The sequence below is a fragment of the Castor canadensis genome, chromosome 8 (assembly GCF_047511655.1).
Source record: "Castor canadensis chromosome 8, mCasCan1.hap1v2, whole genome shotgun sequence".
Taxonomy (NCBI): Eukaryota; Metazoa; Chordata; class Mammalia; order Rodentia; family Castoridae; genus Castor; species Castor canadensis.
In genome coordinates, this window is record NC_133393.1 from 92,344,975 (window position 1) to 92,367,820 (window position 22,846).

The 22,846-nt window shown below is 32.5% G+C and overlaps 2 pseudogenes; both read left to right on the top strand.

The window, feature by feature from the left end:
- The first annotated feature begins 7,866 nt into the window (after window positions 1–7,866).
- On the top strand, window positions 7,867–8,408 carry LOC109677440 (chromobox protein homolog 3 pseudogene; annotated as a pseudogene).
- A 4,978-nt stretch (window positions 8,409–13,386) lies between these two features.
- Window positions 13,387–18,222, top strand: LOC109680668 (olfactory receptor 6C3-like; annotated as a pseudogene).
- The last annotated feature ends 4,624 nt before the right edge of the window (window positions 18,223–22,846 follow it).

Consider the following 22,846-nt stretch of genomic DNA (forward strand, 5'->3'; position numbering starts at 1 on the left):
AATAATTATCCATATACAGGGGTGTTTTATTTAGATATAAATGAATAATTGTTAATAAGCTATACATTTGACTTTGTTACTTACCAAACCATGGGCATTTTCACCATGTAATGCATTTCTTTTTCTTTCTTTTTGAAAATTTTAATAATTTATTTTTGATTAACATATATTAATTGTACAAATTAACAAGGTCCAGTGTAACACACATGCAGCTTGCACTAATTAAATCCAGTCTCCTTTGGTCCACCCTTCATACTCCATCTTTCCCACCCACTAGCAATCACTATTGTATATTCAGGTTGATTTCTTCACCTCCATACATGAAAGGAAATATGAGTACTTGTCTTTCTGTGTCTGGGTTATTACACCTAACATAATATTCTTTAATTACATCAATTTTGCTGAAAATTACAGATTTCATTCTTTATGGCAGAATAATATCTGCCCCTCTCTCAGTGCCACAATATATACTGGTTTGCAGATCTCTTTAGCATCATGTCATATCCTTTGAATATATATCCAGAAGTAGGACTGTTGGATCACATGTAGATCAACTTTCAATTTATTGGAGGCACTCAATACTATTCTCCATAATGTTTCTACTAATTTACATTCTTACCAACAGTGAATGAGTTCCTTTTTCTCCACATCCTCATCAGAAATTTTTTATAATACACATTCTTAACTAGGGTGAAGTGATAATACATTGTAGTTTGATTTGCAGTTCACTGATAGCTAATGACATTAAGTGTTCTTCATGTATTTATAGGTCATTTATATTTCAATTAGCCCATTTTTAAATTGATTCATTTGGAGTTTTGTTGTTATTGTTAAGTTTTTGAGTTCTCTAAAAATTGTCGATATTAATCCTCTGTCAGATGAATAATTGGCAAAGATTTTTTTCTCATTCTATGGGTTGTTTCTTCACTCTGTTGATTTTGTCTTTGTTGTGCAGAATATTTTTAGTTTGATGTAATCCCATGTTTTCTATTTTGCTTTTGTTTCCTAAGCTTTTGGGGTCATATCCAAAAATTATTGCATATGCAAATGTCTTAAAGTATTTTCCTAGTTTTCTTCTAGTAATTTCATACTTTCATGCTTGAAATATATTAAGGCCCAAAGAATATCTACTATTCAATTATGCAACAATTCATTTATCCCATTTTTTCTGAAAAATATTTAGATTCACTCCAATGTATTACTAGTGTAAATAATACATGAATAAATGATTTGATACAGGACTAATCTTCAAAACATATAAGGTACTGAAGCAACTAAAGAGCAAGTAAGCAAATATCCAGATATAAAAACTAAGCAAAAGATGTGAACAGAAATTTCTCAAAAGAAGGCCTAAAAATGGCACCAGTTTTATGAAAAAAATTGTCAGCTTCAGAGAAATGCAAATTAATACTATAATGCAATAACATTTGGTATGATATGAGCATTTTAATACTCTGTCACAAATAACAGAATTGGAATCACACTGCATACATTACATCTATCTCAAGATTTTAAAAAATATTATCAATTTCATAAATGAAATGTAGTATTTTTATTTAGTATAGTTTAGTACTATCTTCCTTTTTTAAGATTAAATATATATATATATTTTTAAGATTAAATATATATATATATATATATATATATATATATATATATATATATATATATTACAAAAGAAAGCCCTGAAAGAATGGACCTTAAGGCAAAAGCATTAATTCATTTAAGGAGATGTTGCTCCTTAAGTGACATCACAATTTTATGAGTATGTATATTTATGCCATATGACTTGAAAATATATAAAAATTAAAACTAGCAATTTTACAATCATAAAGGGAAACTCCAATTGCTGTGAGAACAAGCAAACAAAAATTGTATACATAATGAACAAATGATCTAACTAGCATTTAATAACAACTTGTATAAATACAGTATTTAAAATAATTTTCATGTGTTGGGTCATAAGACAAACTTTAACAAACTTCAAGAATTGAAATCATTCAAAATATGTTTTCTGGCAAAGGAGAAATTAAGGTAAAATCAGTAACAAAAATATAACTAAAATTTTTTAAATCCCAATTGCCTGGAAATTGAGATTCATCCCTACATACAACTCATAAATACATGATATAGTCAAAACCATAACTAGAAGGTATTTTAACTGAATGACTACCATTCTTTTATCTGTTTCTATCACTACTGAGATTCCTCTCCTGTACTCCAGTGTTTTTCCCACCTATCTCAGGGATTTAGGTTTTAATTCTTTAGCAAATTTATTCATTTTTAATTGACAAGTGATTATTTTCAAATAATTGTTCATATTTCTACAGTAAAATTATGTTTGAATGTATGCCTACATTACAGAAAGACTCAACCACTAATTACCATTTTTCATTTAGTAAGAACACTAAAATCTACTATTTTAGCAGTTCTGAAGTACATCATGCATTATTATTAACCATGATCACCATGCAGTCTAGTGGATCACTAAAACTTATTTCTCCTGTTTGACTGAAACTTTGAATACTTTGATCAATGTCTTCCTTACCCCATCCTGGCTTCTTATTTCCCTCCACCTTCTTTCTTTACCCACTGTTTCTATGAAATTGACTTTTTTTAGATTCCACATATAAGTGAGATGGTAGATTGTTTATCTCATGGTGCCCAGCTAATTTCACATAATATAGTGTTGACCATTTTTATGCATGTATCACAAATGACAGAATTTCCTTCTTTTTTTTTTTTGGTATTCAATTTTATATACCACATTTTTTTTCATCTACTCATCCATATCTCAGTTATTAAGAAGAATGCTGCAATGAACACGGACGTGTAGCTGTCTCTTTCACATACTTAATGTATTTAATTCCTTTGGCTAGGTACCCAGAAGTGGAATTGCTGGATATACGATAATGCTGCTGTTAGTTTGGAATTTTTTGTTTTTATTTTGGCAGTATGTGATTTAGTTTCAGGACCCTGAACTTGCTAGGCAAGCTCTCTATCATTTGAGGCATGCCCCCAGGTCTTTTTGATGTTGTTATTTTTCAGACAGGTTTTTATGCTTTTTGTCTGAACCAGCCCTGGATGATGATCCTCTTACCTATTCTTCTCACATATCTAGGATTGCAATAATGCATCATCATGCCTTCCTTGTTGGTTGAGATGGGGCCTTGCTAACTTTGTTTACCTTGGCTGGCCTCAAGCCATGGTTTTCCCATGAGTGGCTGGCATTATGGGTATGAGTCACCACACCTGTTTTTTTCTTTTTTTGAAGTAACCTCCATACTAATTTCCACAGTAGCTAGATTAATCAACATTTCCAAAAATAGTTCATAAGGGTTCCTCTTCCACTATGTTGCCAGCATTTTCTGTTTCTTTCCTTGATGATTGTCATTCTGACTGAGATGATGTGGGATCTCAGTGTTATTTAGATTTGCCTTTAATTTATGGTTCAGAATGTTGAACAATTCTCCATGTGTTTGTTGGCAGTTTGTAATTCTTCTTTTGAGAACTGTCCATTCAATTCATTTGCCCACTTATTAGTTGGATTGTTTGTTCTTTTGGTGTTTAATTTTTATATATTCTGGACATTAATCCCTCATCAGATGAATTGCTAGCAAAGACTGTCCCCCATTCTGTAGTCTGTCTCCTCATTCTGGTCATTGTTTCCTGTGATGTTAAGATTTTTAATTTGATGCTATTCCATTATATAAACTATCCTTGGGACCAAAGAAATATAAAGCTAGAAATCAATAGCTACAAGAAACTGGGAAATTCACAAGTATGTGGAAGCTAAAACAAACAAACAAAAATCTCATGAATAAGGAAAAGGTCAAAGAAGAACTCAAATGGGAAAGGAAAAAGAGTATTAATGAAATGGTAACATACCAAACCTTATGAAATAGAATGGGGATAGAATGTTTGTTTGCCTATACCTAGTATGCACAAGGCCCTGGATTCAGTCTCCAGCATTGGAAGAAAAGCTAAAAGAGAAGCAACAAAAGCCATTCAAAGAGAGAAATTCAATGCAATAAATGCTTACATTAAGAAACATGAAATACCATATACATAAACAACCTAACTATACACCTCAGTGAACAAACTATCCCAAGTTTATCAGAAGGAAAGAAATAACAAAGAGTAGAGCAAACATGGATGAAATTGACAAATAAAAAAATTTGACAAATATTGAGCTAGGCTAACCAAAACATAATAGAAGAGAGAGAGAGAGAGAGAGAGATTGGAGCCTTGGTGAGCATCTGAGGTTTGAAGAAAAGGAACTGAGAGTTAGGCAAAAGCAGTATTTAAACCTTAGTTGATGGATTAAACATTCATAAATTTTCCATTTACACTGAGCAACTGAACATCAAAGTCAGTAATGACAGTGATCAATAATTTGGAATTATGAGTCTATAATGAAAGATAATCTGTAAATGAAAAGTTTATAAAGATTGAAATATTGAAGTAGTATTCATGATATCAAAATACTCATTAATTATAAAGATCAAAGATACTGGTATTGTGAAGAAGTCTACAAATTGTTACCTTAATAAATAAATCAAAGAAGACATCATTAGTCATGAAAAAATGAACTAGTATTATGTGATGCCTGATAGAGTTGAATGAGAAGACAGCCACGCTTCTGTGATATTTCTGCTAAGGTTCATGAATCAAATCTAATCATACAGAAATATCATACAATTCTGTATCTTTTTTATTACAAAGGAACATTTTGAGATAATTGGTGAAATTTGAATAGGATTGAAGGGTCAGATATTTGTAATGCAGCTATGACATTTGCCATGGTCCTGGATGAACTTACTAAAGTCTTTCTGAAGAATGCAAGAAGGGCTTGCTGCAGCCTTGTAATTGGCTGTGTCCCTGGGTGAGCAGACAAAAAACCCCTGCAGAAAATATACCCTTGGTGTGCAAATGTTCTGCCTTAACCTGCTTGGTGATTAGCAACCTGCATAGCCTGCACTCCAAACCAACTCCTGTGGCAAGATCTGAAAGGAATTACAAGCTGCAGTGACAACCACTTACCCCTTTCCCTACCTGGAAGATTTAAAACATAAAAGATGCTGAGGAAGAATCTGAGAACCTCAACTAGGAGGAATGTTTAATTCACATTCTTTCTTCCATCAATTCTTTTATTACTTTTTATTTAATTTTCTTCATTTTTTTCATTTTTGTTTAATTATTTTGAAATTATCTTGCTCTTCATTATTCTTATAATTTTTAGGATTTTATTTATGTATTTTTACTCAATAATCTCTCTCTCTCTCTTTCCCCCTTTTCCATCCAAACTTCTTTTCTCTGACATTTCTTCTGGTGAAGGATCAATCCAAGGACCACACACACATTAGGGCCTCCCAGCTCCACTGAGAGGAATTAAGCCCAGCTTCAGATACAACCTAGTTCCACTCATTCCCTTCTACTAAAGACACTTCTACTCAAGCCACCCAGCTATTGACCTGGCCCCAGGATAATACAGATTGGGGTATGCTAAGGTCCAGCTTTTTGAAAGGTACCCTCATAGTAACTGCAGACAGAAGAAAAACAATAGTTGGTGACATATCATCTATGTGAATCATTGAAACTGATCAAAGAAGCAACTGGTGAGATCAAGTAGTGCTGCTACACCAAGTCTGAAAGGGTGTCCCACAGAGGAGGTGCTGTAATTCCAGGCCCACCCTCTTCCCATGAAGTACCTAGACCTACACTAGTTCTTATCATAAGACAAGAGCTTCAAGTCCTTCAAAATGCCTGAAAGAACCAACATCAAATATCAGAAATATTATCAACATCACCTACAGAAATACCCAATTCTTAACAGAGACTACCATTCCTGGAGTAGGAGTTACCACAGAGGGGACAATCCACATATTTCACCCCCTATATCACATCATCCCGAAATGTCAGCGTGTCCCAACTCTCACAAGACTTATAGAGTCACTGAGGAGTCAGTGGGCCGCTTTGACCCCAAACTGTGCAAAGCACAACCAAAGAAACTACATAAGCCATCTGAATATAATCTTAACACTATATAACAAAGTGATACTTCAAATTTTCTGCCAATGCAGAAGAAAATCACATACTATGAGAGTCACATATAAATCAGTACAATTATCTACCCCCATAGATGTGCAGATCTCAACTAAGAAACACAAGAAACATGGAAAAGCATGGTAAGATATCACCTCCTAAAGTTCATAACTTCGTACCAACAAATTCCAAAGATACTGAAGTGGATGAAGTTCCAGACAAAGAATTCAAAAAAATGAGGCAGGCACAGTAGATCATAATAAAGAAAAAAATGAGAATAGTGAAACTGTACAAGACATCTGGGAAACCACTGGAGACCAAATATCCACATAATCACAATAGAGTAGGGAGAGGAGCTATAGGCTGAAAGCATAGAAAATATTTTCAACAAAATAATACCAGAAAATTTCCCAAATCTTGGAAAATATATCAACATTCAGGTACATGAGGCACTTAGAACCCCAATACTCATGACCACAAAATGATTTTCAAATAGTATCTTATAGTTAAATGGCTAAAGGTGCAGGATAAAGAAAGAATATTAAAATCTGCAACATCAAAGTAGCATGTCATAGTTAAAGGCAAAATCATTAGACTAACAGCAGATTTCTAGCAGGAATATCTAAAGGCAAGTAGGCGTGGAATGATGTATTTGATATCCTAAAAATAATAACTGCCAACCAAGTTTGCTATACCCAGCAAGGTTATCCTGGAGAATTAAAGGAGAAGTAAAGACATTTCATGATAAGCATAAACTGATGAAATTCATGACCAACACTTTTACATTACAGAAGATTCTTGACTAAGTACTACAACAAGAAGAGGAAGTAAGGTAAACAAAGTCAGGAGAGAATCTGAAAGAATAAATCCCACTAGAAGAATATCAGGCAAGTAAGCGTAAGAAAGAACCAAACATTTTCAACACAGTCCACCATCAAATTTCTAAGATAAAGAAAAGAGCAAGAAATGAATATGGAATGTTCAAAACAATCAGAAGAAATCAACAAAAGGATAAGAACAAGCACATACCTTTCAGTAATAACTCTAAATATAGGTGGTCTTAATTCTCTAACTAAAAGTCACAGACTGGCTGATGTCTTCTGTTTTTTGTTTTGTTTTTTTTTTTTTTTAAAAAGACTTAACAAATGCTGTCTACAAGAAACTCACCTCACCTACAAAAACACATACAGACTGGGAGTGGAAAACTGAAAAAAACTCAAGTAAATGGAATTAAAAAAAAAGCAGAAGAAGCTATTATATCCAACAAAATAGACATCAAAATGAAATAGGAAAAGACAAAAAGGTCACTATATACTGATCAAGGGAACAATTAATCAAGAACATGTAATGATTATAAACATACATGCAGTATCTCAAAAATATTTTTAAATTACACTACAAGTCAGATGTACTTAACAGAACAGAATATTGTATCCGACAGCTGCAGAGTGCACAATACTTTTATCACCACATGGAAATTGCTATAAAACAGATTGTACATTAGGCCACCTAACACATCTTTACAAATAAGAAAATGAAAATCATTTCTTATATATTATTGGTTCATAACAGAATGAAACCAAATCAACAGTAAAAGAAACTGTAGAAATTATATAAACACATGGGAATTGTACAACACAATATTGAATAAACAATGGATCATTGAAGAAGGCTAAGGAAAAATTTAAAAATACTTTCAATCTAATGAAACTGGAGGCATGTAGACCCAAGGTGCTGCAGGACTAGCAACCCAGAACATCAGAGTAATAGCTCTTCAAGTCTGCAAATAAAAATTGCCTCCAATAAAGCTACACTCTAAAAATGGGAAAGAAGAAGAATGGAAAGAGTAAAAAAAAATTGAACAGATAAAGTCTAAAGAATTTGTGGTAGAAAAAGTGCTAGACCCACATGTAGTGAATGGGAAGGTGGAGTATTTCTTGAAGTGGAAGAGATTTATGGATGCTAATGACGGTTGGGAACCTAAAGAAAATTTGGGTTGTCCACAGTTAACTGAACCATTTCATAATTCTCAAAAAGCTGGTAATGAAAAAGATAGTACAAAAAGAAAATCTTTATCTGATATTAAATATGTAGGTAGCAAATCAAAGAAGAAAAGAAATACTCCTGAGAAACCCAGAGGCTATATGTACCAGAGATCTTGATCCAGAATAGTAATTGGTGGCACAAACAGCAGTGGAGAACTGTTCTTTCTCATGAAGTAAGAAGATTCAGATGAGACAGACTTGGTGCTGTCAAAAGAGGCAAATATGAAGTATGCTCAAATTGCAATTGCTTTTTTTATGAAGAGAGACTGTCAGTCTTGTCCAGAAATGAGGCTCAATAACTGTTTGCATTGCTTATAGCAGATAAATGATAGATGATAGATAGAGATGGATTGATAAATAGATAGGTAGATGACAGGTAAATAGATATAAAATCTGAGTCTTGGCTGCTGAATTATTGCTGTGAAAATTATATTTGAATAAAAATCAAGTTCAAGGTATTGGTTTTGAAAGTACTATTTGGGGAGTTGGGATTTTTTGGGGAGTTGCTTTTAGTTTTGCATCAATAGCACTGGTTACTTTCAACAAAAAAATTACGCAGTTGCTTCTTTTATCAAAAAATATTTGATACCATGACATATTTCCTCTGCATTTAGGAACAGGCTTTTCTAAATACTATGAAAATTTTGCAGTCATTATTTAATCAGAACTTATTTTTAAGTGGTATCAACATACCATTCTGGAAGGAATCGAGGACCATTCTGGAATTTTTTCTTTATTTGTTTGTGTATATATATATATATATATATATATATATATATATATATATACATTCTAGACCTTGCTACATTCTAGACTTTGCTTTGTTGAGACAAGGTCTTGCTGTGGAACTCAGGGTGGCCTTGAAATTGCTCCTTAGCCCAGGCTGACCTCCAACTTTCAATCATCCTACCTTCATCACACAGGTGCTAGCATTACAGGTGTGCACCACAACACCCAACTTGTTTCGGTTTTAAATAGACACATAAATGTTACAGTTTATTTGCAAAATTCCTGAAAGGAAAAACTTTTATCACTGCCAACAATTTCCTTACCCAGATAAAGTCACTCAACAAATCCTGCTTAGTTTTCATTAGCTAAACAAAACTAAGAGGATATTTAAAGGTTTCTCTAGTGAGACATTCCTGTAAGAAAGTTGAAATCTATGTCATAAATCATGGAATATCTAAGACTTGTCTCATGGAAAAGTAATTGACTCATTAGAGATGTTGGAAATTTAGTACCTACTGGCCTAAATGAGCAAACAAAATTTCATAATTACATTATTGATCCACATGCTTTTTTTTTACCCCAACTCATTACTCATATGTAGGCTGTGTATTCAGTATTTAGGTTTCTGTTTCTAGACTCCAAGAAAACTTTGTACTAATCGAATGTTATCCAACTGTGAACTATATTGTAATTAATAGTTAATGGAGACAATAAATAGACTTAAATTCCTTTAAAACCTTTCAAATAATTTTTCAAGTTTTCAGAGAAATTGAATCTTATTAATTTAAAACCCAGGCACAGAGAGCTAGTATTTACCATTGACTGAATTGGGATATTATTTTTGTGTCTGGTTATAAAATCATTTATAATATTGAATATAGGCTAGGATGAAATGAAAAGGGTTCATTCTTGTCTGTAGGAGGGAAATGCTGAAGTATATAACAAAAGTTGGTTTGCACAAATATTAATTGTGCATATGCAAACAAATATGTAAGAATGCAGTGTAGTAACTAAAGATGTGAAATTAGCATTCCCTAATTCCCTAATCTTTATCAAAGATGAAATTAACAAATTATATATAAATCTAGCCAGCTATTCTGGGCAATTGTTTCAGGATAATGAACATTTTCTAGATAACATGCCAAGGATATTACTTACACCTTGTTAACTAAAAAACAAAAAGGAACACAGGAAAGTGGCTGAATATTTGTGTAGTAAAATTGGATAATTTGTTGCATTTGTAAAGTTTATAAAATTGCATAAAGTATACAAAGATAAACTATCTTTTGGGTGTGTAATTGTGACTTGTCTTCTGAGTAAATACACAGAAAAAATGTCTGGTAAGCCATACTGAAATGTTTTATGCTGATTAAATTAAAGATCTAAAGGAAATGGAAGCCTGATAGGAAGAACAAGGACTATTATGTATGTCCACAGGAATACTTGTGAAACTTGATTATTATAACAATAAACATGTCAACTTCAAAGTGAAAAATAAGTTTAAAATATTTTTCTTGTCATTCATTCTTCTCTGTGTTTGCAGAGATACATATTGAATAAAATATGGGTCACACATTCAAAGGAGGGTCCACTGTAGAATAAACCAATCCCACAGGAATTGAGAATACATTATCTCCTGAGTGCAGACTGAGTTCATGTGCACATTAGGAAAATGAAGTTTGGCCAAAGGGAAACCAGGCTGACTGTGTCAGCAGATCGGTACACTTTGCTGTACCTCCCTATATTGCTTGGCTTTCCAGAAAGATGTGTCATGACATTGCCACATCTCTTAAACTCCACTCTGCTGGCATCCTTGCTTTCTTCATCCCACTTTCTCAGGGGTTTGTTCAATGGCCAGACAAGGTAAATTGTGTTATTTTGTGAGGGATTCAATTTTTATCTTTTCCAGAGAACTCTGACACATTTCACCTTCCAGCATCATAAAGTGGTATACCCCGGAATTTACCTAAGAATTCTCAGGTTAACAATAGTAAGTTTGGGAGTTCTGTTCATAGCAATATTTCTGTTTGTATAGAAAAATAAAAGATATAAAAGGGAAATTTATTTTTATTTCAAACTGAGGTTCATACAAATCACACATTTAATGCAACCTGTGCTTTTTCTGTGTGAGATGCTTCTTTGTAATAGATGCCAGGGTGAACTATATTTTGAAAGATGTCTCCTGCAGTATACTATTAATGCACTTCGTATTTTTAGTAAATGAAATCAAATATAGGATAGGTATCATCAGACTTCCAAATTGTATGTTTCATATTTGTCAATAAATGTATTTTTGTCTGTCACTGAGAAGATTATTTTTTTGGAAAAAACTGCAAGTATCCACAGATTATCACTTTAACACATTTATAACTATTAACTATAGATTTCAATATGTTTCAACCATTGTTCAAACCATAATAGTTTCTCCCTTTGATCTGCCAGTTCTAACGACAGATGATTAACAAAATATGTATATTTGTAAAGGAAAAAATTACTGATATAAAATAGAAAATGTGAAAATATATCCAATATTACTTTTAATCCTTACTGCCTACTGGGTTATGCATTCCATGATACATAAAAAAGTAATACAATATATATAATTCAGAACTTATTTCACAGAGAGTATACTGGTTGCTACATGTAAGGAATAAGGCAGAAAGAAGTCATATCAGTTACATTTTAAAGCTACAAGGTTTCTATGGTATAAATTCAGGAAAATTTTTATTTGTTCTGATTAGTTTGTCCTAGGTAATGGAGGCAACACTATATTATGGCATCAAAACATCTTCTTTGTGAGTTCCTCCCTTAACAAAGTAAATGTGGAGGAAAAAGCCATGTTAATTAAAACAACAAGCATAAAAATTGTATTAATGCTTCAATAGATTCTAAAACTATACTATTCAGCTAGAGTTCCATCAGTATAAATTAATTTCACTGACCTATGTTTTCTTTCCTAAAAGACAGGAACATTACTTGTTTACAACCAATGCAATTCTAGAGTTTTCTTTCTGTGATTGCAAGCACATTTAATCCTGTGGTCAAACTTAAAAGAACATAACTTACGAGTTAAAACTTAGCTATTAAGTTAACTGTATGTTTTGTAAATGACATTGGAGACAAAACTAAAAATTAGTTATTTTAGTTCCAAAAGCATTCAATCATAGCAACTGGAAAACCATGCCTAAAAACTCAAAATCCAAATACAGTTAAAAAGATTACAGAAAACTGTAATTCAAGGATGTATTGTACATATGGAAGACATAAGTAGAGTTTCATGTAAAATCACTCATGAGAGGACTTTATGGAAAATCTGTGTTTATGTGTTACCTTTTCAACAGGCTCTGTATATGTTTTTGGTTTTAATCAGGATTAGATTACAGTGCAACAATTCTTATAGTAAAAAGTTCCTTCGCTTGATTTCATTGGAGATTTTAATGCCAGTATTTAATTTTTTAATACTTTTACATAAAAATTTACTCTGCTTTCTTTTTCATCAACAGATTTTGTTGAGAGAAAAATTTCACTATGAGAAACCACACTGTGATCACAAAGTTTATATTCTTGGGCGTATCAGTGAACCCAGAACTTCAGGTTGTAACTTTTTTCTTTTTATTTCTGACTTATCTGTTAAGTGTCACTGGAAATCTAACCATCATCATGCTGACATTGCTAGACTCACATCTAAAGACACCTATGTATTTCTTTCTCCATAAATTTTCCTTCTTAGAAATTATATTCACGAGTGTTTCCATCCCCAGATTTTTGTGGTCAATAATTATGAAAGTCAAGGACTTTTTCTATAACAACTGTTCTTCTTCATCTCCATGGTTTTGTCTGAATTCTTTCTTCTGACTGCTATGTCCTGTGATCATTATGTTGCCATCTGCAAGACTGTGCATTACGCCACCATCATGAATAGGAAAATTTGCACCCTTCTTGTCTTCACTTCTTGGCTGGAAGTATTTCTGACCATTTTCCCACCACTCCTGCTTATCCTCAAGCTGGATTTCTGTGCTTCCAGTGTCATTGATCACTTCTTTTGTGGCTATCTCCATTTTACAGCTCTCATGCTCAGACACATGGACACATGGCTGTTGGAGAAGATTGGATTTTATTTTGCCTTTGTTACTCTATTGTTACACTGGCATAGTGATTCTGTCCTACATATGCATGATACCCACTATATTGAGAATTCCATCTGCCACCAAAGGAAAAAGGCTTTCTCCACCTGTTCCATCTCTTATGGAAGTTGTATATTTATGTATGTCAAGCCTTCAGCAACAGAAAGATCATCATTGACCAAAGGATTTGCTGTTCTCAACATTTCAGTTGCTCCCAGTTGAACCTTTTTATTTATACCTTGAGAAACCAGCAACTAAAACAAGCCTTCAAAAATCTGGTTCGTAAAGTAGTGTTTTTTTAGAAGCAAATGAAAATATGGTTGACATGAATGAATACCATTGTGAGAATTCAATAAAGCAGAAATGACATTTTAATTACCCTCTATCTTCCTGTATCCATTTCACAGCTGCCTGCAATGCTGAGCTCACTGGTGTAGTAAGGGATGAATGGTGATGGTATGAAGTGAGTCTGAGGCAGTAAAAGGACATCAAGGCCCTTGCAGAAAGGAATGTTGGGTTTTTGTACTTAAAAGTGAGAACTACAACGATCTCAGAACAAGATTATATTTTATTAGATTCTGTTTCATCCCTAGATCACAGATTGCATATGGATTTCATTATGAAAGTTCTGGCATAGAGGTGTTGTGAAGATAACATGATATGGGTGCTCTTGGTATCTCACTGCCCAGACTTTCATATTATTTCTAGACTTAATTTGTTAGGGCAGTTGATTGTTCATTGAAAAGCAGCACAAATAGACCCATATCGCATATGAGCATAAATTCTGGAACTGGGTGTGTACCTCAGTGGTAAGGTATTTGCCCAGAATTCTCAATGCTCTGGATTCAATCCCCAGAACCATAAATAAATACACTTAAAAAAATAAAAAAGAAAAATTCTGGATGGTTTAAAGCTGTTTGCTAAAATCACAAGTATAGAAGTATTAAATATAAATGAATATTTATATAATTTGAAAAGGATGCCCTCAAAAAAATAGGACACCAAGAAAATAAGAATAGGCTCCAAAACATATTGCAACAGAAAACACACATTAATATACATAAATATCTCTTAATAAAACAATAAATCTAATGAAAAGTGAGTACTTATTGGACAATTCATCAAAAAGTATTATAAATACTGAAAAAAAATGCTTGATCGAGGCCAGGCTTGGTGGCTCACATCTGCAATCCCAATTACTTGTGAGGCAGAAGCCAGGAAGATTGGTGTTCAAAGCCACAGTCCATGCAAAAATCTTGTGAGATTCCAATCTCAACTAATAAACTAAGTGTTGTATCATTTGTCTGTCACCCCAAATATGTGGGCAGATAAGTAGGAGGACCATGATCCAGGATGACCCAGGCAAAAATCTGAGACCTATACAACAAATAACTAAAGCATAAAGGATCAGAGGCATGGCACAGGTGCTACAATGCTTACCTAGCAAGTCCAAAGAAGACTTCAAAATCCCAGTACCATCAAAAAATGCTCAATCTATTATTTAAGCAATATGAAAAATTTTAAATATATAAAATGTATATATTAATCACTGTACCCTAACTATTCCTAAGCACTTTTGTACAGGTCTCATTTAACCTTTATAGTATCCTATGAGTTAAATCTACCAGTCCCCTCATGTTTTAGGTAAGAAAAATGATACTTAGATCAAATAAATTTACTGTGCTGGCAAAAAAACATATCTTGTTAACGTCAAAACCCAGGCATTGTGAATGGTCTTCATGACACTGTCTTTATCATTAAATGAATTTAGATAACATCTTCATCACTCTGCATATTAAACTTTTAAGCAATTTGTAATACTCAATGCTGATTAGGATGCAATGAAAAGGGTTCATTCTTTTTTCTAGGAACAGAAAGCTGAAATATGTAACAAAGTTAGATTTTATAAGTGTACCAATTATACTTGTACAAATGAATACATACAGTTTTGTAACTGATGATTGAAATTGGTAATAGCATAATTCTCTAATCTTTATCAATAATGAAATTAACAATTTATATATAAAACTCTACCCTCCTACTCTAAGGAATTTTTATGAAATGATAAACATTTTCTAGATAACTTCACAGGGATATCTCTTACACACTGTTGACAAATTTGTTGCTTTTATATGGTTTGTAAAATTGCATAAAGTATACAAAGATAAAATATCTCTGAGTTTGTGTGATAGTGTTTATCAGTAAATATATTTTTAAAAATCTGATAGAACCCTATATTGGTTGGCTTTCTGGAAAGGTGTGTCATGATATTACCACATTTATTGAATGTCCTGCTGGCATCCTTGCTTTCTTCAACCCAGTTTCTCAGTGGTATAGACAGTGGCCAGAGAACATAAATTGTGTTATCTTTGTGTGGGATTCAGTCTTTATCTTATCCAGAGAACTTTAACATGTTTCGTCATCCAGTATCATAAGGTCACTGGTGTACCCTGGACATTTACTTAAAAATTCTCAGAATAACAGTAGGGTTTGAAGTTTAGAACCAAGCAATATTTATGTTTGTACAGAAAAATAAAAACTATAAAAGAGATTTTTTTTTACTTTGATCAAATGCTGGTAGAAATTTTATCCTCAATTCAACCTGTGAGAGAATTTTATGTAATAGATGTTACCTGAATTAAACTATTAATATACTTCACAATTTAAATAACTAAAGGCAAATTTAGGATGTATTTCTAATTGATATCATTGGACATATCAAAATGTATGCTACATATTTGTCAAAAAATGCATTTTTACCTGTCATTGAAAAGTTTATTTTATTGGAACAAATTGCAAGTACCCTCAAATTATCACTTTGACATATTTATAATTATTAACTATAGATTTTCACCTTTTGACCATTGCTCCAACTACACTAATGGTCTCTGCCTTTGATCTGCCACTCTTAATGCTAGATGAATGACAAAATATGTATATTCCTAAAGGAAAAGTATATTCATAACCAGAAACCTAAAACAGAAAGACAGAAAAATGCCTGTTGCTACTAGCTTTGATAGTTATCCTCTACTGTTCTACTGGACAACTCAACTGAGGGTCAGTATTGTCATTCTGCTTTCTTTTATGGTACGTGAATACAGTCATACAAGTAAACTGACAACATACTGCAGACAAAATGCTGCTTTCTACTTATAAGGAGAGAACATGACAGATAGAAGTCGTATCAGTTACAGTTTGAAGCCTTGTGGTTACTATGATATTAATGCTATTAAAAGTTTAATTTATTCTAATTAGTCTTTGGTAAGAGACACAATGCTATGTTTTGGTATCAAAAAACTCTGGTATCAGTTATTTTTTTGTCCTCAGGCAAATTTAAGAGTAATAACACTAAGTGAATAACCACAAAGACTTAATTGTTAAATAAAATAATATGTATGATAATGATATAAATGTAACGGTATGTTGTAGAATGATATTATTCAGCTCTCTTTGAGTAATAATTTATTTCTCTGAACTCTGTTTTCATTCCAATAAACTAAGGACTTGACTTTCTTTTACAACCAAGGCCACACTATTTAATATATTTGTGTGATTGTAAACACATTTAGTTCTACACCCACATTGAAAAGAATATATGTTACAAATAAAAATTATAACTTTCATTAAGATTAGTAATTCTGTCAGAAGCACTGCCCCATGCCTATAATCCCAGCTGCTTGAAGATGGAAACAGAAGGATCATACTTAGATTCAGTCTCAACAACAAGGAAAACAATAGCTGTGGTGGTGCTCATTAGTAACCCTAACTGTATAGGAAGCATGAGGAAGATCACAAACTAGACCAGCCCAGGAAAAACAAGAGACCTTTCTAAAAAATATATATAACCAAACCGAGAAGAGCTCAGACCCCTTTCTTGTCCAGCACTTCTCTAGAAGGCAACAATTGTGAATTTCCACCAGGAAAGTTTTTACTTTTGTAAATGACAGCAGAATTCAAAGTTAAATTGAGATTTCAGATGTAAAAGCAAACAATCTTGAAACTGGAAAACAATGTCTCAATACTGAAACTACAGATATAGCTAATAAATTCAGTATAAATATGTTATTCAAAGGTGTACTGCATGTGGAGAATTTAATTATGTGCACGGATGTTATGTAAAATCACTGATGCTGACTTATAGGTATTAATCTGTGAATACAAGTTTACTTTTTACTATGGGCTGTATATGTTTTCTCTTTAAAAGGATGAGCAGATATCATAAAATTGCAACTGGGAAAATGTTCATTGCTTCATTTCATTGCCAATGTTCACTTCTTTTATATTAAATTCAATGTGTGTTTTATTTTTTAATCAACAGATTTTGGTGAAAGAAAAAATTCAGTAGGAGAAACCACACTGTGATCACAGAGTTTATACTTGTGCATATTAGAGAACCCAGAACTTCAGGTTGTAACTTTTATCTTTGTATTTGTGACTTATCTATTAAGTGTCACTGGAAACCTAACCATCATCATGCTGACATGGCTAGACTCATGTCTAAAGATGCCTATGTATTTCTTTCTCCAGAATTTTTCCTTCTTCGAAATTATATTCACGAGTGTTTCCAAACCCAGATTTTTGTGGTCAATAATTACTAAAGTCCAGACCATGTCCTATAACAACTGTTTAGCTCAATTATTCATCTTCATCTCCATGGTATCTCTGAAGTCTTTCTTCTGACTGCTCTGTCCTATGATCGTTATGTTGCCATCTGCAAGCCTCTGCCTTACACCACCATCATGAATAGGAAAATTTGCACCCTTCGTGTCTTCACTTCATGGCTGGCAGAATTTCTGACCATTTTCCTACCATTCAGCCTTATCCTCAAGCTAGATTTCTGAGCTTCCAATATCATCGATCACTTCTCTTGTCACTACTTTTCCAATTTACAGCTCTCATTTTCAGACACATGACTGTTGGAGAGGATTGGCTCTTACTTTGCCTTTGTTGCTCTGTTGTTCACACTGGCATTAGCTATTCTGTCCTACATATGCGTCATAACCACCATACTGAGAATTCCATCTGCCACACAGAGGATAAAGGCTTTCTCCACCTGTTCCTCTCACTTGATTGTCATCTCCATCTCTTATGGATGCTGCATGCTCATATATGTCAAGTCTTCGGCAACAGAAAGATCATCATTGACCAAAGAAGTAGCTGTTCTCAACACTTCAGTTGCTCCCATACTGAACTCTTTTATTTATAACTTGAGGAACCAGCAACTAAAACAAGCCTGCAAAGATCTGGCTCATAAAGTAGTGTTTTTTAGAAGCAAATGAAAGTAGGTATTGACATGAATGAATGTAACTGTGAGGTTCCAAATAGACAGAAATGACATTTTAATTACCCTCTATCCTTCTGTATCCATCTCAGAGCTGTCTGGTGCTGAGCTCATTGACTTCAGATCAGATTTCTCTTTAAGCTGAAAATGCCTATGTTGTGTCTTCCTTAAAACTATATGTTGGTTCCAGTTAGCCATTGATTTACAATTCATTTATTTTTTCTTTTTCTGAGACAAGCTGTAGCTGCTTAGCATAGTGTGACTTGAAACTCCTGATCCTCACACATCAACTTCCAGAGTAGCTGAATCACAACCCATGGTCCCAACTTGATTTACACCTCTGTATAGAGAGCCAATGGCTGTAAAGCATATATTGTTTTACTGGTTATACTTAATATTAAACATAGTGTATGTATTAATAGCTTCTAACAGTAAACAGTGTTTTAATAAATGTCATTTTAAATTTCTCTTCTCTAATGAGTCTCCCTTTAAAAATTATATGATAGATGAAGTGAATTAAATATATGCAACAAGCATGATTTGTCAATGATATCTGTCCACTTCTTCTCATTCTCCCAATGGCATTGGGTATTTGTTTTTCTGCTTGTGAATAATTTGAAATTTATAATATTTTTTATTTCCTGATTATTTTGAAATCATTGTTATATCTAGTTTTACATGTCCTCTTGCTTGTCTGTATTAAAATAATAAAGTCATAAATATATGTAGACACTAGTTTTCTTATTTAACCCAGAAATTTGACAGGGATTTCCTAAACAATACTCTCATGTAAAGAGCACTTATTCCTTGCCATCTTTTGGAGTAGATATGTGGAATGACATATGCAACTCAGTTATCATCACTCATATGGCTTAATTAACATGCTTGTGTCTTTTTCATAAATGAGTAACTTGATTCTCAGAAAAGTTGACTGACTTGACTAAAGTCATTGACCTAATACAATAGCCTAATTTAAAAAAGCAAAAAGGAGTCTTTGCTCTACTTTTATATTTTGCCTGATTTTGCTAAGGTCCTACACATTTTATTGTTGTTTTTCAGGCACACTGTCTTATATGAGCATCACTATATAATTTATTGTTGTTTTTCAGGCACACTGTCTTATATGAGCATCACTATATAATTAATTTTTCATGAAAGGTACTGATTAATAATAATGTGTTGACCTATAAATTATAACATTACTTAGTAAAAAGAAGAAACTCTTCTTTTCTCATTGCCGTTGTATGGGATAGATTGTGTGGGAGAAAGTATCAAGCTTAAGCAGCATTATGGAAGTAAAAATTCTTGAAGGAGAGCAGACTAGCCATAATGCAGTCAATGTATGTTGTGGTTCAATGCAGTAGATTCCCAGTTTGAAAATATTATGAAGCATTGTGCACTTGTAAGTATTATGAATTAAACTTCTGTATTTGGTCGCTATGTCTGTCTCAAAAAAGGATACCAAGGGGAAACAACCTTCATACAGTGTTGTTATTTGTTTGTTATTATTTTGTTCTCTCTCTCACTGGGCACAGTTCCCCAAGCTTCCTTTCCAATTTTAATGTTTATGTGTATTGTGTTTTATATTCCTCTGTGTTTTGTGTATATTCCCCTTTTGGCAATTTTGATTCACTGAATTAATCCCCTTGAGCCAATAAATCTATGTAGAAAACATAGCAAACATTTTTTAAACAACTTCTGATAATTTTCTATTTTCTATTTTTGCTTCTTCCCCATTCTCCACAGTCAAAGAAATATATCTACACTGTATAAAATGGAAAGATGAAAGCTAAATCATTAACAATAAGAAATAAACTAGTTTAGTGGAACACAGGAAACTTTTTAAGAAATGCTATTTTGTCTGGATTATAGCAATGGCATTGGCTGATGTTTTCAGCATTCTAACCTGAGTGTTAGTGAAACTGTGTGAAAATGAAAGGTAAGTGGAACATACAGAAAGCAGTAGAATTCTCAAATTTCAACTTTGATTTATTACTACACAGTTCAAATGTTAATCAAAATTAATTAAATGAGATTAATTCTATAATATTAATTAAGATATATTAGAATTAAAACTTGATATCAAATTTTATAAAATTGTTAACATGTTTTGTTTTATTATATCAATTTACTCATTTTATGTTGATTAAAAGCAGGAAATTATTGTCTCTGTGTCTTTGTGTTTCTAACCAAATACATGCTATGTAGTTCTGTGTTTAAGGGAACATACTTTAATTCTAAGTACTCTGGGATTATACATATCATTTTCTAGCTTTATGATTTAGTGGAAGTTTGTGTTTGAACTTCAATGCTTCATTTGGAAATAAGGATAAATATTTCATAAGTGTGCGATAAGGGATAAGTAAGTTAAGTATGAAAGTTTTTAGTCACTGAACTAAATCATACTTTTAATAAATCACATCTACTAAGAATATCTTTCCCAAAGTTGTGAATTAATTCCAATCAAAAGACAAATGAAATAATTAATACAGTCTTAAAGTCCACATACCACAGAATTTATGCAGCTCAATTATTTATATAATTTTTTAATCCTCAAATGCATTCTCAATATTTCAATTACATTTTAGCAGAGAAACTGAACTTAAAGAAAGTAACTCATCCAAAGTCAGAAATCCATTAAAAGCTCACTTTGTATTTTTAACCTGTATACTTTCTGCAATAGGTAATTGAGTTTATAATGTCTTAAGTAAGAAATTAATAGTGCTTTAGTACAATAATTTCTTAAACTATTTTCTTTTCCTTCCTTGTTTAAATTATGTCTAGTTAATTAATGGGAAGTGTGAAGATTGAGCAAACATTTATCATAAACTCTAACAGATGTGATTATTCTTGTTATTACATGTGACTTGGTGGTCTGTCTTCCCTTGATTTGTTTCTATAGATACCTGTAGAAATGCTGAAAAGTGAATTTACCCATCATTACTGAATATAACAAATATAAACTATTCATATTTCCCTAGGAAAAGTCAACAAAATAATTGTGAAAAAATAGAAAATAAAAGTTCAATTAAAAAAGTCTTCTAACCACTCAGTGGGATCTCCTGGGGATTCTTTGTTTTATTCACGTTTAAAAAACTTCTCAAAGGAAGCCATGTGTAGTCATCACCCATAGCCTGAAAGACCTGAACAGTGCCAGAAGTTAAATTTTCTTTAAGAATGAAGCTGAGCTAGATATTGTCCACACATTAAGTTAAATAATTATTCTTTCATGTAATGTATAAAAACCTAAACTCTGAACAACTCTTCAAATTCATAAAGTAGAAAGCAAAAGTCTGAAATGATCAATGAACTTTATTTTTGGAGCTATGCTCTGTAAAACTTGTCTAATAACTTTTAATGAGACTTAATTGAAGAAGAGAGAATTGAGTAAATATAGAATACTTGGGAAAATACTAGGTGTTCAAAGTTACTTGGTTGCTATGGAAATGTCCAAATAGTAGAACAAAAATATTACTAAATACAAAACACACACACACACACAAACACATACACACACACACCCCAGTAATACAATAGAATTTCAAAGTCTTTTATGCTAGTGTCACAAAGGAATGTTTCTTGATCCTTAATACTTTATGTATCCTTGAATATAAAGGGTTTTTCTGCCTTGGAATCAAATAAATTGCCCATGTTACACTGCATTTATGTGGAGTGTCGTGGCTAATATTCATTTGATGTTAAGGTTTAGGAAGGGCAGATTGCGGATGTTTTCAGAATGAATGCCCTGAAGATGCCATGTAGCTATCTTTTTAACAAATATTAAAGATCATTGTTAATTTTTGTTTTGAATTGTTCTCTAATTCTCTGAAAGGCAAGTAAGAAGTCATTTTGATGAAATGGGTAGAAAGGAATGACAGCTAAATAATATAATTCATATTTTTCTAGGTACACATGTAAGTAAAGGCAAAAAGGATACCTGCTGAAATTACTCCAGGAAACTGGGGAAAGAAGATGAAGGGGTATGGTTGAGTAGGTGAATTCATGTATGATATATTTGATATATGTATATGTATATCATGATATATATGATATATATCAAGTATATTATAACCTGTGTAAATACTACAGTGTACCCCCACTCAGGACAACAATAAAGGGAAAAAAAAGAGAAGGAACTGAATTGATGAGCTAAGTGGTTGAGATATCCTTCATCCTCTCCACAAATATATCCTTAGAATAATTTAAGGGTCTATGGACCATATGTACCACATTTAATATTGCCTTTTATTCCTTCAAAAGACTATAAATGCTGACAATTTTTATTAAGGCTATTTTGTGTTGGCAAATGAATACAATCCATTGATTTTTATAAATATTTTCAAATAAAATTATAGTGTACCACAGTCAGTTTTTTATACTAGACCACTTACTACTGTTTCCTTGGTCCTTGAAGACTAGCTATAGAAATGCTCATATTTTTGTGATGCTCTCACAAATCCTTTCTGTACCTATTAATACTTTTCCTCACAGCTCTTTCTACCTTCCAGGTAGGAAATTTTAATCACAAGCAAAAAAGAGTTTGCCATGTTATTATAATTCAGACAAAGTATTAAAATCATCAGAATTTTAAGAGGAAAAATAATATGGGGATAAACCTGAAA